Consider the following 16555-nt stretch of genomic DNA (forward strand, 5'->3'; position numbering starts at 1 on the left):
ACCTCAGTCTTACACATCTGTGCGCTGGTATTAGCAGCCTGAGCTAAAATGTAGCTTTGTCTTATTGTCTGCCAAGAAAACGGTGAATTGGAACAAGCACATGGAGGAATCAGCACTCTAGGCTAGGGTTCCCATGATGTGTGAGCCTCTGTATTCCAAAGACTGCATGCATCGCTCGGGTATGATGGGGTTTGTAGTTGACTGTGTGTTTTACTGGGATGTTGGTTTGTCTTGCTAGGATCAGTGTGAGGAGTGGAGTTTTGCTTTATCTTCCTGGGCACGAATCCATTTCAAAAGAGGAAGCTTTTAAAACTAAATTTATGAGAGTCAATCCTGTGCATGGCTGGGAGGAGAGAGAAGGGTGCAGGCACGGACCTGAGCTTCGAGCTGCTTGATTGTGTTGCCGGTGTTTGCGTTGTGAAGAGAGATGTTATTACAAAGGTTTGTCAAACACTTCTTCAGACCCTCAGCCAGAGAAAGAAGCATCTCTGCTGGGTGCACTGCCGTTCTTGCTTGGGAAGTATGCAACTGAGCTAGGTCGGGTCCCTTTCTTCGTTCATGAAATCGGTCTCCAAATTGAAATATATTCTCTCTCTTTTTAAAAAATTAATTGCAGAAAGAGTTAGAGTGCAGTCAGAGAGATTCCGGCTGTCAAGAAGCATGCTTCTAAATGACTCTGTTTTGCATCCTTTGAAACCAGAGAAGGTTTGCAAAGTTGAATTCAAGGATTGGCTCTTTGCCAGGGAACCGATGCTCTGAGCTAGTGCTCTGCTCCCTAGGGTTTAATTTTCTGACACTGGTGATGAAATTTTCAATTTTGTTGAGTAGAAAAAGGAGGAATAAGAAAGCAGTGCTGTAAACAGGCAATGGAGGGGCGGTGTGTGAAAGGAGAAACTCTTTGCCTTTGGGGACGCTTCTAGCTGCAAACTTAAATATATATGTGGTGAAATGGAACTCAAGCACTATCCTCAGCAGTAGGATGTAGGATTCCAGGGGAACTACAGTCTTTCCGAATGTGGAGAGAAGAGGCATTGCCTTTGGTTTGGGTGCAGAGAGTGGAAGCTGAACTTGGGGCTTCCAGCTCTACCTAATAAGCCTCTCCCCAGCATCTCTGTTGATATTGAAGCTTCATTACTGTGACTTTTTTTTAATGCGATTTCCCGCGTTATGTGCCAGGGAGACTGACAGCACACTTGACGTCTTCTGTTTACAGTCCACTTGGGTTCAGATAACAGAGAGAAACAAAGAGAAAAAAGCATTATCAAGATGCGTGTAAAGTAGTCATATATGGGAAGTCTCATTGGCTTGTCCTTTAAAACAAGGTCCTATTGACAGAAGAGCGTTGTAGGTCTTCACGTGGCTCTAGAATGGAATTTGCTGTGTCCTGAATGGATTCAGTGATGAACCGGTAAAGAAACAAAAGAGTAGGAAGGTTTTGCCTGTAGAAAACTTGAAAACAGAGCGAGGGTGATTGGGTGTTTAGGAAAGATCTTCGGCTTTTGTGACTGGTAAAGAGATAGGGTTAACTCTCTGGAGAACATGGAGAGTTTCCCAGCTCCGCGTGCCTGCATCCCACACGGGAAACCTGGCTGCTCCAGGTCCGCGTCTTGTCTGTTAACTGAAGCTCTCTAGAAATGAAGGCTGTCCTGTGATCCCAAGCTGCTCAGGATGGTGTGCTGATCGAGAATTCCACCTGATTGGAGGCGAGTGTGAGCATCTCTCTGCTGCATCTCACTACCCCGTACACCTCAGTATAGGCACAATTTGGAGGAAGTCTGGTTTCTAGAGGCTCTGCATTAAGTGCCTGTCACCTCATTAGAATGACCCTCCATCCTCTTTTGATCTCTTCTCTCCCCCTCTAGTGTCATTTGACATGAGCGGAGTGCTGGCACCTGTTGGCACGAATGAGAGAAAAAAATAGCCTTTTATGGAAGCAGTCAAAATGTAAAAAAGAAAAAAGAATAAGAGTAGTTATTAGCCTATTTTTTGTCATGGAAGTCTAAGAGTTTGAAAGCTATGAAACTCTCCCCTGGCTTAAGAAAATACCTTTATGCTGAATCACATAACATTTTGGGGATAGCCCATTTCAGGGTCAAGTAAGATCTCTGCCCTATGTGACTAGCCAAGAATTTATTATGAGCTCATGTTCATTGTCTCCTTTTTGCAAATGGGTCCACTATGTACTGCTACAGCCAGGTCTCACTCAGCGTCTGGCTTAAGCAATGATTTCGGTATCTGAATGAGAACCTGGATGTTCTCACCTAAGATCTGTATTAAAAAGTTTTGGAAATCATTATAGATCATGGTGGTTTTCTCACTCCTGAGCTTAGAGGGTTGGTGAAGCTAGAATTATGGGACTTGAAAATGTTCTTTCAAGGACCAGAATTAATTGCATGTTTGTAACTGTTTAGTTTGCTCTTGGAAGAGAAGGCTTCTTCCCACTACCTCTTCTTGGAATTTGTAGGATGTAGGACATATTAGAAGGTTAAATGTAGAGACTTCCTTGATGGTACAATGGCTGAGACTTCACACTCCCAATGCAGGAGACCTGGTTCGATTCCTGATCAGGGAACTAGATCCTACATGTTGCAAATAAGAGTTTGCATGCTGCAACTAAGACCCAGAATAACCAGATATATAAATAAATATTTTTTAAAAAATAAAGATAAATATAAAGACCAAAAAGTGAATTCCCTTAGATTTTTAAGTGACTATCAGAGTTTCCCAACATTAAGTCAGAGTGAATATAAGTACATTGAATCTAATTCCTGAAATTTAGCATTAAGTTGGAATGATAAGATTCCTCAGTTCTCCCAGCAGTTGGAATAAAATCAATTACAACAGGGGTAGTTAACCTGCCTTGAGCATTAAGTGTGTGCCAGGCACTGTTCAATATATTTTATGCAGATGTAATAGCTCAACGAATCTTTATAGCAGCCCAGCAGAACTACTTGTATTCCTTACTTCCTAAGTGAGGAGATGGAGTCACCAAAAATGTAAAGAACTTGTTTTCGTTTATCCAGCTAGAAACTGGCAAGTGCTTGGTGTTTTCACACACATTGATTTACCACAATGCTGAATTTATGGGTGGACGGAGCCCAGGTGGGTAGAGGAAGGCGGTCTCCTAGGTCATCTAGTCTGACTAGTGGAGTCAGACCCCAGGGAGTTGAATTAAAGAGTCATTGCAATAATTAAAGTCAAATTAGAAAGGCACTGTGGGGTAGTTGAGTAAATTATTAATAATACCATTTAAGAAAAAAAATTTGAACTAAGTAAAAACCTGTCACCAAAATGCTGCATTTGTTCAACCCCACCACCACACCGTGTTCCTGTATGATGTGCCACCTTATTCTGCAGAGTATTTATTTGACTGGTATTAACTGGGTCAATTTCTATATGAAACCAGCTCCTCCTGGGCCATATGTGAGAGGTGGGAGGTCACTCTTTCCATAGCTGCCCTTTGCTTGCATTTGCCAGGAATGGTTTGCAGTTGCCATAGCAATGGTGAGGGTTGTTAAGGGCCACAACAATAGAGCAGCCAGGGTGTGCTATGGGCATCTCCAGGGCTACCATGCTTTCTGAAGACTTGGCAAACAGGAGTGATGGCCCCAACTCAGAAAGATTCCAGGTAGTGACAGAGGACAAACAAAGACGAAGCAACTGAAAGGTCAAGATTAGGCCTGGAAATCATCAAGTGACATAGATTTCAAAATATGCACCTCAGAGTTGCCATCATTGAGATAACTGGGGTAATGTGGAAGAGGGGTGAGTCTTCAGTTCCCACTTTAACCAGAGCATCTACATTCTATCTGTTTTGCAAACTGGCAATCTCCACTGAAGACTTACTAATGAAAAATGAAAGGAAAGGTTGGGTTCCTGAAAGGTTGGGTTCCTAGAAGGAAAAACAAAAATTATTGACCTCAAAATTTTCAGTTTGGCAGATAAAGAAATGAAAGACTGCAGCATAAAAGCAAGCTTACATTGCTATATGGAAAAGGAATCTGTAGGGGTCTTAATAGCAGCTTTTAAAAACATGGGTTATTTGTTATTTGTGTCTAATATTATGCAGTTTCTAGTATTACACCAAGTATTAATTTGTGTGGGCTTCTCTGGTGGCTCAGACAGTAAAGAATCTGCCTGCAATGCAGGAAATGCAGGTTTGATCCCTAGGTCAAGAAGATCCCCTGGAGAAAAAAATGGCAACCCACTCCAGTATTCTTGCCTGGACCAAGAATGGACATAGGAGCCTGGTGGGCTACAGTCCATGGGGTCACAAAAGAGTTGGACATGACAGCAACAGCAACAATTCATATGTGTAGAAGACACATTTAATAACCATTCAATAAACAATGTCCTCCAGAAACAATATGACAGATCTCTTTCTAGAGCAGCATTGTCTAGCGGGAATACAATGCAATTTATATAATTTTAATTTTTTTAGCAGTCACATTAAAAAAGTAAAAAGAAAAAAAAAAAAACCAAACTCTAAATCTGTTCATTTTAATAAATTATATTATTTAACCCAATATGTCCAAAATATTATCCTTTCTATATCAAACTACAAAATTATTAACAAAATATTTATATTCAAGTTTTTCATGCTAAGTCTCTGAAGTCTGACATATATTTTACACTTACAGCACAACACAATTTGGAGACTGAATTTTCACGGGAAATCTGTATTTAGATTTCACAAAATTTACAGTTACAAAAGTAGATTCAGGAACAGAAGTTGTTCTAAACATACTTAGAAGTTTTCCAATAACTGAAGTATCAATTTTAAAATTTAAATTAGCTAAAATTAAATAAAATTTCAAATTTCTAAAACAAAAAATGCAAAACAAACAACAAAACACCTCAACTGCATAGTCTCATGAACCACATGTTTCAAGGTTCCCAGGACCATGTGTGGTTCGTGGCTACTCCCCTGGACAGTGTAGTGGTGAACCCTCAGAGAATTCTCCTTATAAACTAGGTCAGTTACATTTCTCACTTACTCATCAGACCATGGCACCTTGATCTCTTTTACCTCTATTAGGTATCAAGCAGGCTTGCCCTGCTAACAAAGAGAAAAACCATACATTAGTATTCACAGATGTGTTTACCTTTTGCCCTTAACCATTGTGTGTGTCACATCCAGCATATAGCTAAATCTGGTTGCTCCATTGCACTGTTTGGCATGGGGGAATTAAAAGGTGTGCCATTCTGCATTGCAGAAAGTCAATATGCCATCCGTGGCATTTTTCAGTCCTCAGATATCTTGGCCTTGCCACTCGCTGCACTTTGGCACTACTTCCTTCAACTTAATATGCTCAGGGAACATGAGTTTCATTTTAATAATAAGCTAAGCAAACCAGAATAAGAAGGTAACTTTGCTGCAAACAGATAATACTGTTTGCATAATTGAGGCTAAGGGATGATTTAACTGATGTCATCTTATTCAATTCTGCAAATTTTATTTATTTATAAAAGTTATTGAGGGCTTCCCCTGGCGGCTCAGTGGTAAAGAACCTGCCTGCCAATGCAGGAGACATGGGTTTGATCCCTGGGTCAGGAAGATCCCCTGGAGAAGGAAATGGCAACCCACTCCAGTATTCTTGCCTGGAGAATCCCATGGACAGAGGAGCCTAGTCGGCTACAGTCCATGGGGTCACAAAAGAGTCAGACACGACTTAGCGACTGAGCAACAACAACACATAAATTAATGACTGAATAGTGCCTGCAATTAATTTGGTCTTAAGATCTTTACTTTCAACATCCTTATCTAAAGTTTTCTTTTTATAAATATAAAAGCAATCATGAAAACAGAATCAACCTCTTCAATAACTAGATCAAAATGATGCTACAAAGTCTTCATAGAAGTATCCAATTCCAGCCTCCTAAAGATATTCTGACATTGACAATTTCAGCCCAGTCTGCCAGTGGAAGGATAAAGCTCACTCCAAGCTTGGTGCTCTTAGGCCTTCCATTAGTAAAGAGCTCTTTTAGAAATAATAGAAAAAATTGAGAAAGGAAAAAAATGCCATACGGTTAAATACCATCCCTAGAAGTGGGGATGCCTTCTGGTTCAACTCCACCCATTTCTAGCGTGTTGGACAGAACTGCCAAGGAGAATGCCTTGTGCACTTAAGCACTTGACAAGTGTTGGTTGGGTGAAATTGTGTGAGTCCTTTGCAACTTCTTTCTTTCTATGACATGACTTAATCTTTTTGTTCTGAGACAACAGTGGCAAACCAAGTAGATTAAACCATAGGCAGTGTTGACTCTTGAGAGCAAGATGACTTGGTATGTGAATCTGCTGATATTTGGCCAAGCCAAGAGCTAATCCACTCAATCATGAATGAAAAGAAGTGCTGTGGGATTTCAGTAATTACAGAGACACTGGGAACTAGCTGTATGTTACATAAGTAAAATTATCATTACAGTAATTGCTTTTGCATTATCACAGGATTTTGAAGTTCACTAGCTATTTCATCTAGAAAGTCAGGACTAGAAAATTATCATATAGAGGACAGAGCAGTAGTCTTGTATTGTCATCTCTACTTTAAGAATTAAATTTTACAAGTCACTTAACGCTTATGCTCCTCAGCATCTTCACATGGGTAAGGAGGAGTTTAGACTTGGTGACTTCCCAGGTCATGAATGTGTCAAGTTGGAAACATTCAGTCCTCGAGGGCCCATGCTCCATTGATTACAGTAGTCTTTCCCATTGTACCCAGACAGAGCTTCAGAATCCTTCTTAACACAGCGCTAAGTCAGCCACTGCCAAAGGATCAGAATTGGCTTAAAGCTGAAACTGACTTTTCATCCTCTCCTAGGTCGCGTCATCAGCTCGGTGCCTTGTGTAAGACTTTGGAAAGGAACATACAGGGAATTATCATCAGTATGCAGGGTTTCAGCGATAAGGGAATGACAGTTCTTGCCTCAGCCCCTTGCTCAGCTGTTCCATGGAGGTGTTGCCATCTGACAGGGAGGGCTGCAGCCTGGCACTTCGGGAGCTCACTTCTCTCTTCCTTTGAGCTCTAAGTGATGAGGGACCTGTCAAGGAGAGCAGTTCACTGGCATCATTCCCAGACCTGGAAGCATAATGAAATAAAATTTCATTCTGACTTGGTTGGAATTCTTCTAGCTGAACATTTGAGATAGCATCTGGGACAATTCTAACATCCAATTGCCTGGTTGGAGTGAAGCACCCATCAGCTATTGGCTTTCATTCAGTCAGAGCCTCTTGGGACAAATCATTTCTGTCTAGAGCCAGCCCAGTCCAGAGGTCCCAGCAGGTGATGCAGAGCCTGCTCATGTCTAACGGGCCAGCAAAGTGAAGTCTGCATTTCAGAAGCTTTATCATTTGCAAAGAGTGATTTCAAAGCAGGAAGCGTCTGAAAGTCACTGATGCTGGTACTCCCTCTAGACTTCTCAACATTAAGGCTTTAATTTGAGACTCAGGTTTGAGGGGTATTATGCTGGTACTGTCCACTGGTACTCTTTCTAGTACCCCCAAAGAGTGGGAGCAGGGCCACACCCCTCCAGCTATAGAGAGTGGTAGGGTTTGAGGGGCAAAAGCCTTCATTGACTCCATGAGCCAGGCTCAAATGTCTTTGCAAATTAGACCCAACAAGCTTTGCAAAGACTGCCTTATGGACCATCCCTGTCCATTCTGAGTTTTCCAAGCACTGTGTAGATGATTATTTAACCTTTATGAATCCTAGTTTTCCTTATCTGTTAAAATAGAAGTAAAGATGCATAATTCACAGGGCTGTTGAATGAAAATTAGAGTGATGTCTGTGTGAGTGGTTAGTATGCTGTAATACACTACATAAGGAGAAAACAGTATGATTATAGTCCTTGGGTAGAAGCCATTTACTTTTCATATCTCATAGAATATCTAGCTCAAAACTTTGGCTATGGAAGATTCTCTACTTGGACAACCAGGGTGCTTGCTGTCTGCTCTCAGGTCATTCTCCTTAAACCACAGGGGCTATCCCAGCTCTGCTAGTGCTGGAGGCCACCCAGAAGAGAGCACTGCCCTTAGAACCCCATTGTTCGTTGCTGAGTTGCTAAGTTGTATCCAACTCTTTTGTGACCACATGGACTGTAGCCCACAAGCCCACTGTAATTCATGGGGTTTCTCAGGCAAGAAGACTGAAGTGGGTTGTCACTTCCTTCTCCAGGGGATCTTTCTGACCCAGGGATCAAACTGGCATCTCCTGCATTGACAGACAGATTCTTTACCACTGAGCCACCAGGGAAGCACTTAGAACCAAAGCCCAAGATAAAAGTCCCAGCTTAGCCACTACTAAGATTTAGGTCTTGCCATGTTACCTCTCCAATTATTAGTATTTTCTTCCCTCACAGATAAAATATAAATATTATTTACACTAATCTGACATATAGAAATGTCTAAAGAACCAAAGAATTAACATTTTCCATGTGCTTTGTGAATTATGACATAAAGTATTACTATTATTATTTAAAATCTAATATCTCCTAACGACTCAGCCTTGTTTTTCTGAGGAAGGATAATTGGGAAGATGTTTCTGGAGGCAGAGTACCAGAAGCTCCAGGATGATGATGTATACTTTCCTGATTTTGGAAGCCAGTCAAGATCAAACGATATTGTGCTTCTAGGCAGATGCCTTGTGGCATTCAGGGATACTGTGAACTGCCATAAATAATTGGTGGTGTTTACATTTGTAAGTCAAGATGTTCTTGGGTCTCTGCAGATGGCCCATAAATCTTTCTGGATAGCCAAGTCTTAGCCATACAACACCAATTCTGTCCTTCTTCTTGAAAATATAATAAAAAGCTTTGAAAGCATGCATATTTTGAGTTCTTCTCTATGCAAGTTCTCAGACACTTCTTGATAGCTTTCTTCCCCTCCCCTACCCACCCTCTACCACCGCCAGCCATGAACTTCATACCCCTGAATTATACATTCTGTCAAGAGAGGAGGTGTGATTTCTTCCTTTGTAACATCTGGTGATCTGTTTATTGTATTCCCGTGGAAAAGACTCTGATGCTGGGAGGGATTGGGGGCAGGAGGAGAAGGGGACGACAGAGGATGAGATGGCTGGATGGCATCACTGACTCGATGGACGTGAGTCTGGGTGAACTCCAGGAGTTGGTGATGGACAGGGAGGCCTGGCATGCTGCGATTCATGGGGTCGCAAAGAGTCAGACACGACTGAGTGACTGATCTGAACTGAACTGAACATCCTAGATCTTGAGGAAACCTGAGTCCCAGGATGTCAAATAAATTGTGTCTGGTGACAGCCTGGGGGTACTGGGGGTAGTTACCAGGGCTCTTCATCTGGACTCAGTGGTCCCATGGATGGGAAGGGGAGCAGCACCATGCAGTTACGTTATTACAAGTAGAAAAAATGAGGCTCAGAGAAATTGATTGACTTGCTAATATGTCTCTGTTAACAAAGGACAGTGGCCACATTTGCTTGCTCTCTCAATTTATTCAACAATCAATACTTGCTGAATGCCTACTGTGTATGAATTCTAGGCCTTAGTATTATCTGTGAACATAGATAATCTATGACGATCTATGGATTATTCTGCACGGAGGTTTATTTTTAATGCAATCATTAGTGTCAAAATTGGAATTGCCTAAAATGCAGAGGCCATGATAAGAAAAATTTCTGACAGACAAGTTATTTATATATTCATTAATTCACTCATGCATTCACTTATGCATTTATTTCCATGCCCATTTGCATAAAGAATAAATATCTACTTTCAAAAATTGGGGCCTTGGAAGAACTGTTTGAAAACAACTTGAAAGAAATCGATGAAAACAAATTGGCCAATAACTGTCCTTACCTTCTGCCTTCTTTTCTCCTGGTCTCTGTTTATGGCCTTGCTGGCACAGAGTTAGAAATGAACACAGAAGAAGATCTGAATTGTAAGAGCAAACACAAGAGCTGTGCACTCTTTTAGTTTTGTAAAACAACTTACAAGTTGAAATTTGGATGAACCAGATTTTTTTCACTTTACCAGAGGTTTCTGAACTGTTAGAATTGTCAAAGAAGAAATAATCCAGCTATGGTGATCAAGAACTGTGGCAACTCCATGTCTCCTGGGCAGAGGTATAAGTATGAGTGGGTAGGAAAATCTTTTAGCTCAATATCTGAGCATTATAGGTAACTATACAATAATCACACTGTGTGTAGCGAGCTATCATTTTCTTCCACCCCTGCTTAATTTATGTCCTTCATAAACTCACTCCCAGTCACTTGCTTCAAGGCCAGAGTAATGTTAGAAACATTTGTTTTGGTGGGCATATGAATTGTGCCTTTTCTATGCTAGGCACTTTACATATTCTTAGGTCCTTTTAATGGAATTTCTCAAACCTTTAAAAAAATATTTTCAGTGTAACTATTATTTTTAAATTACCACATGCCATGGTCTATCAGGATACAAGTTTTTACCAAAAGGTGCATCCCTGTATACTCAAAGGATGAATAGAAGTCGAGAATCCGGGAGGCTTTAGTGTGATTCTCAGTCTCCATCCTTTTTCCTAACATAGTTTCAGTATCGTGCTAACAGCAATGTTAAAAGACATTATATTCCCTTTTACAGGTAAGGGGATAGAGATGTAGAAGAGTTAGCTTATGATCCATCTAGTAAGTGGCAGTGAAAGTGAAAATGTTAGTCCCTCAGTCGTGTCCTACTCTTTTCGACTCTCTGGACTATAGCCCACCAGGCTCCTCTGTCCATGAAATTCTCCAGGCATGCATACTGGAGTGGGTTGCCATTTTCTTCTCCAGGGGATCTTCCTGACCCAGGCATTCAACCCAGGTCTCCTGCATTGCAGGCAGATTCTTTACCATCTGAGCCACCAGGGAAGTAAGTGGAAGAATCCAGGTCTCTCTGGAAGTAAGTTCAAATCCAGGTCTCTCTGACTCCCAAGCCTCCTATATCAACTTGGAAGTCATATATATGTGGCTTCCAAGTTAACTTGAAAGTCATATATATATATATATATATATATATATATATATATGAGGCTTTCATATATGTATAAAACACATATATATGACTTCCAAGTTGACACACACACACATATATATATATTCTGTTTCAGAGAAGTACAATAGTATGATTAACAGCTAACATTTAAGCATAAAATTCTATTATGAAAAAAGTTTATGAGTAGAATCAAGATAGAATGGGAAAAATGGGAAGCAGGATGAGAATTTGAGTTCTAGGACAGAGGTTCACAAGTGACTCATGGGCCAAATCCAAGCCATGGCCTATTCTTGTAAATAAAATTTGGTTGGAATCTAGCCATGCCCATTCGTCTATGTACTGTCTGTGGCTGCCCTCATGCTACAATAGCAGTGTTGATTAGGTATGACAGAGACTGCCCGGAAGGCTTAAAATTATATTTGGCCTTTTATATTAAAAGTTTGCTGACCTGTATTAAATGAGAAAAATGAAGATGTGAAATTTCCAGTTATTAAAGAAGAACTTACTCACATATGTTTAAATGAGCAATTATGGGTATCAAATCACTCTTGTATGCATATCCAAGGATACACTTTTAAAAGCGATGCAACCATTTTATTTTTTAAATATCAACACTGTGATACACTGAAAATTATATTCTTTGCAACTATTTCAACTTCAATAAAAAATTTTCCTAAGTCAACATAAAAATTTGTTAAAGAGTATGTAGATTTTTAAAAAATAGAGAGTTAGGAGACCAGTACTCTAGAAGACAGGATCAGGGATGGGGCTTTCCATAGTTCAAGGTCATCCAGTGATGGAGGGAATTTGTTTTCTTCTCATGGGGCAAACTGAGCCCCAAGTGTAAATGTCACCCCTCAGTCAAGACTCCAATAGGACAGTGCTAAAGAGTGATTTCTTAGACATCTGGGTTCAGTCCTTCAGATCAGAAATACCTTTCACGAGCCTCTGTACTGGCCTTTCTGTCAGCCAGCCATGCTCCTTGACAAGGTAGAAGGCTGGGCTTTTCATGATGTACCTGCAGACTTGATGGGAGTCTGTGCTGTGCTCTAGCTGCCCTGACTATGGGTTGTCCTAGACAAGTGGATGTTTAAACCTGTCTAGCAACCTTGATGTATGTTAGGAGTTGAATTGTGTCCTCCTTCAAAAAAGCTATGATGGTCTTAACCATCAGCACCTCAGAATGTGACCTTATACAGAGGTCTTTACAGAGGTAATCAAGTTAAAATGAGGTTATTAGAATGGGCCCTAAGCCAAGATGGCTGGTGTCCCAATAAAAAGGGGAAATTTGGATCCAGAGGTAAGACATGCATGGAGGGAAGATGATGTGAAAAGACAGAGAGAGAAGACATAAGCTGTTATCAGAGTACCTCTAAGGATGGAGGCCTGGAAGCAGGGAGACTTTGGTCCTGGCCCCTCGTCTCCTTCCTTTCGCTTAGAGAAGTTCAGCAGAGTATTTAAGATAAAAAACTCTGGAGCCAGAGCTTTTGGGTTTTAAATCGTACCTACCAGCTGTGTGACCTCAGGACTGAATAGCCTCACTTGTTAAATAGAAGAATAATGTGTGTGTGTGTATGTGTGTGTCAGTCACTCAGTCATGTCCAACTCTTTGAGACCCTATGGACTGTAGCCCACCAGGCCCCTCTGTCCATGGAATTCTTCAGGCAAGAATACTGGAGTGGGTAGCCATTCCCTTCTCCAGAGGATCTTCCTGACTCAGGGATCTAACCCAGGTCTCCAGCATTGCAGGTGGATTCTTCACCCTCTGAGCCATGAGGACTCACAGAAGAATAATAGTACCTGCCTTATAAGGTTATTGTAAGAACCGACAGAGATAATACCATGTAAAAGAGTGTTTGGTACATAATAGATGCTCAGCAATGAAGTCTTCATTATTGGAGATCAAAGGAACAACTACCTTAGACCTATGAATCACCCAGCCTGGAAGTATTATTTGTGAAATGACCATATACATGTTTGAAGTGGGTTTTTGAAAAAAAAATCTCTAATCATCTTTTCTCTTGCTTTATCCTGTCTTATTCTTGCAAAGGCTAATATTTGAGAATAGCCAGCATGCCTTATTAATCCTTTAAAGAAAAAGTATCTGCTCTGGTACCAGTTGGCAGTTAGATTTCATCAGTCACTTGAGATTATGGATTAACTCACTGATCTTTCTACCCTTCGAGCTAATTAGCCTTTGGACAAATACAGCCAGTCACAGAAGCCAGGCACAGCTGACCAAATACATCTCAAAGCAGATTTGGTGGGTAAATAATGCCAAGCTTACTTAGATCTCTCGATGATACTGCTCTTCTGAGTCACTAGAATCTTGACGGCTTGTCTTTCCCAGCTAGAGTTGGAAGTGAGGTGTTTACAACCCTTCAAAGCAATAGGACATATGTGACTAATTAAACTAGCTATCTCCTCCTTTCCTAACACCACCACCCCACATTTAAAACTAGTTCTTCTCTTATGTTCCCAAATAACTGGTCCAGTTTGGCTTTAAATGACTTCAGCATATTCTTTGGGACCCTTGTGTAACAGATAAGGGAGACTTTCTGACATCCCCAGCTGAAATGCAATTTTTCTCAATGTAATTTAATTACCAATACTTCGGCTACCTGATGTGAAGAGCTGACTCATTAGAAAAGGCCCTGATGCTGGGAAAGATGGAAGGCAGGAGTAGAAGGGGAGGACAGAGGATGAGATGGTTGGATGGCATCACCAACTCAATGGACATGAGTTTGAGCAAACTCCAGGAGATAGTGAAGGACAGGGAAGCCTGGTGTGCTGCAGTCCAAGGGGTCACAAAGAGTCAGACACAACTGAGCAACTGAAAAATAACAAATTTAATTACCACCACCTGCCAAGACTTTCTCATACCTCTATAAAGCACCTTACACAGTTCATGCCTCACCTTGGTGCTAAAGCCTGCTAAGTACTTGTGGGTAATTGTCATATCCTCTTAGATAGTATGTTTGGTGAAACTCAGAATGTTTATTCCTTTCATTCTTTGCTAAAGATGACCTCTCCAGATAATCCTTCTCAAGCTCCCTTCAGCTGAAATTATTCTCTCACTGTAAAATCATAGACAGCCTGACCATCAAGCCCCTGGTAGTTGCAAGGAGCTTCTCGGTGGGGCAGGGCCATGCCCTTGGTAGTGACAGCTGGAATGGTGAATCCCTCGTGGTATCCAGTTCTGTTGGCTTCTTCCCCAAAGTCTCCTTGCATGGGCAGCCTACACTGTGCATCTGTGTTCTTCTGAGTGACCCCTGCTTCTTCCTGATCCCACAGGGCAGAGTTCTGGTGAAGGGATTCTAGACTGAGTGACCAGCTCTGACATTAAACAGCCACGTACCTAAGTCACTGGGTTTGGGGTTTTGTTCTTGCATTTGAGCAAACAGAAAATAAGAAATGGTTTTGCTTTTATCTTAGAAGAGTAGTAGAAGTGTGGTCATTTTGCATTGTCATCAATATGCATTGATTCAACAAAACATTTATCAAGTGAATACTAAGTGCCTAGTACTGTGTTTGGTAAATGGGAAGAATCCAAAGAGAATACAATCTAGGTTTTGCTCTCAGGATCTTAGAAAAGAGTGAAAAAATTTATGAGAGAGTAAATCGTCTTGAACGATATTATCCAGTTAATAACAAAATTGAGAGCTTCAAAAAGATGAAGTCATAGGCCACCATTCTGTCACTTGTACGTTTGGAAAAATATCTCATGGCAAAGAGCAATGCACTCTATGCTTGCATGGGCTTCCCCAAACCAGGCTATCATGTCTGATACCCAAGTGGCATGTGTCTAAATGAATTATGATAATGTGAACTTACTATATAGAATGAATTATATTTTAATGGAAAAATGGCCAAGAAATATTTCTCAGTGAACAAAAAAGGTAGGAGGATACTACACAACATATTACCCCTGGTATTTGTGTGTGTGTGTGTGTGTGTGTGTGTGTGTGTTGGGTGTATGCATGCATTTGTGTCTGTTTGCATATATGAAAAAAAGTCTAGAAAATGAATAAGACAATGTTAAAAATGAGTAACTGGAGAATGAGATGGAGGAACACAGAAGACGACTTTTACTTTTAATATGATGTTCTCTGGTACATATTTTTGCTGTAGGTATGCAATGTCAAAATGAATTGTTTTAATATAAATCTTAATTAAATATTGGTCATGGTGGTTTAATCACTAAGTTGTGTCTGACTCTTTGCAACCACGTTGACTCTAGCCCACCAGGCTCCTCTGACCATGGGATTTCCCAGGCAAGAATACTGGAGTGGGTTGCTATTCTCTTCTCCATGGGATCTTCCTGGCCCAAGGATCAAACTCAGGTCTTCTGCACTGCAGATGGATTCTTTACTGACAGTAAAAATAAAAACCTTTTACAGTATTATCAATATAGGAAAGTGTGTTTACTCTGAATTTGATTATGGAAGATACATAATTTAGAGTTTGTTTTGGAAGTATTTAAAGCAGTGATTTCATTCCTTGGTGCACAGTATAATTACCTATTGATTCTTTTAAAAATTGAGAGACCCAGCCCCTGGATTACCTTAACTTTATAAACCAGAATTGCAAGTGAGGCTTAATTGTGTTTAAAAACAACACACACAACACCTCACCACCACACCAACTTACTCAAGTGATTCTGATGTGTACCAACTTAAAGTACAGAGCTAGAGAGGAAGTGAAAGATGAAAAATGCCACCTATTGTGGCCATATACACACCAAGTTAAACTTCCTAAGAAAAGATAAGTTGGATTATAAAACAAGATATAATCATATTCTAGTCACAAGATAACCACCTAAATAAATGATAGACAAAAATTTTGAAGGAAAAATAGAGCACACAAGTTGGAAAGAAAGAAAATAGGAATAGCAATATGGACAGCAAAGAAGGAATTAAGCCTAAAATCATCAAATGGGATAAAGAATCATTTCATAGATAAAATGTTCAAACTAATAAAGATAGTCATGAATCTTTATTCACAACATATCAATATTATCAAAAGGAAAAGGAAAAGTTAAGAAAAAAGAATGGGCAAAAATATAGTTGTGATAAAACATCACAGCATTCTTAATATATTATCAAATTAAATATATAGAATTTTTTAAAACATAAGTATCAACCAATAGGTACATATTGAATTCACACCTTACACTGAATGTGTGCCTTCTTTTCAAGGATCTATGCAACTTTTTCAAGAAAATGTGTCACATGGCCAAAGATCCTTAATAAATTCTCAGTATAAGAGGCTTTTCAGTAACTACTGAGTTAAAGAAGAAATAAAAGCTACAATTAGAGGCCATTCAGAAAGTGGTGACAGTGAGAACATGGCATGCTGAACCTTACAAGATACAGCCAAAACTGTCTTTATGTGATATATTTATAGCCCTAAAAATCATTATTTTTATAGAAAGAATGAGAATAAATAAATCAAGGACAAGTTATAAAACAACAACAAAGGAACAAAGAAGGGGCAAGAAGAAAGATAAATACCAATAATGAACTAGGAAACAGAAACAATAGTGAATCCAAGAACTACTTCCATTAAATAATAACCA

At 40.1% G+C, this 16555-nt stretch overlaps 1 protein-coding gene and 1 long non-coding RNA gene across 9 annotated transcripts in view; both read left to right on the forward strand.

Annotated features, from left to right (window-relative positions):
- ELMO1 (engulfment and cell motility 1) overlaps positions 1-16555 on the forward strand; it is a 582500-nt gene that overhangs the window by 442501 nt on the left and 123444 nt on the right. The window lies entirely within an intron of this gene.
- LOC132345101 (uncharacterized) overlaps positions 1-16555 on the forward strand; it is a 46844-nt gene continuing 30289 nt past the window's right edge. Inside the window, exon 1 of the long non-coding RNA XR_009494232.1 lies at positions 1-16555. This exon is cut by the window's right edge and continues 28516 nt beyond it. This is a non-coding gene — a long non-coding RNA (uncharacterized lncRNA).

This window comes from Bos taurus, chromosome 4 (genome assembly GCF_002263795.3).
Source record: "Bos taurus isolate L1 Dominette 01449 registration number 42190680 breed Hereford chromosome 4, ARS-UCD2.0, whole genome shotgun sequence".
Lineage (NCBI taxonomy): Eukaryota > Metazoa > Chordata > Mammalia > Artiodactyla > Bovidae > Bos > Bos taurus.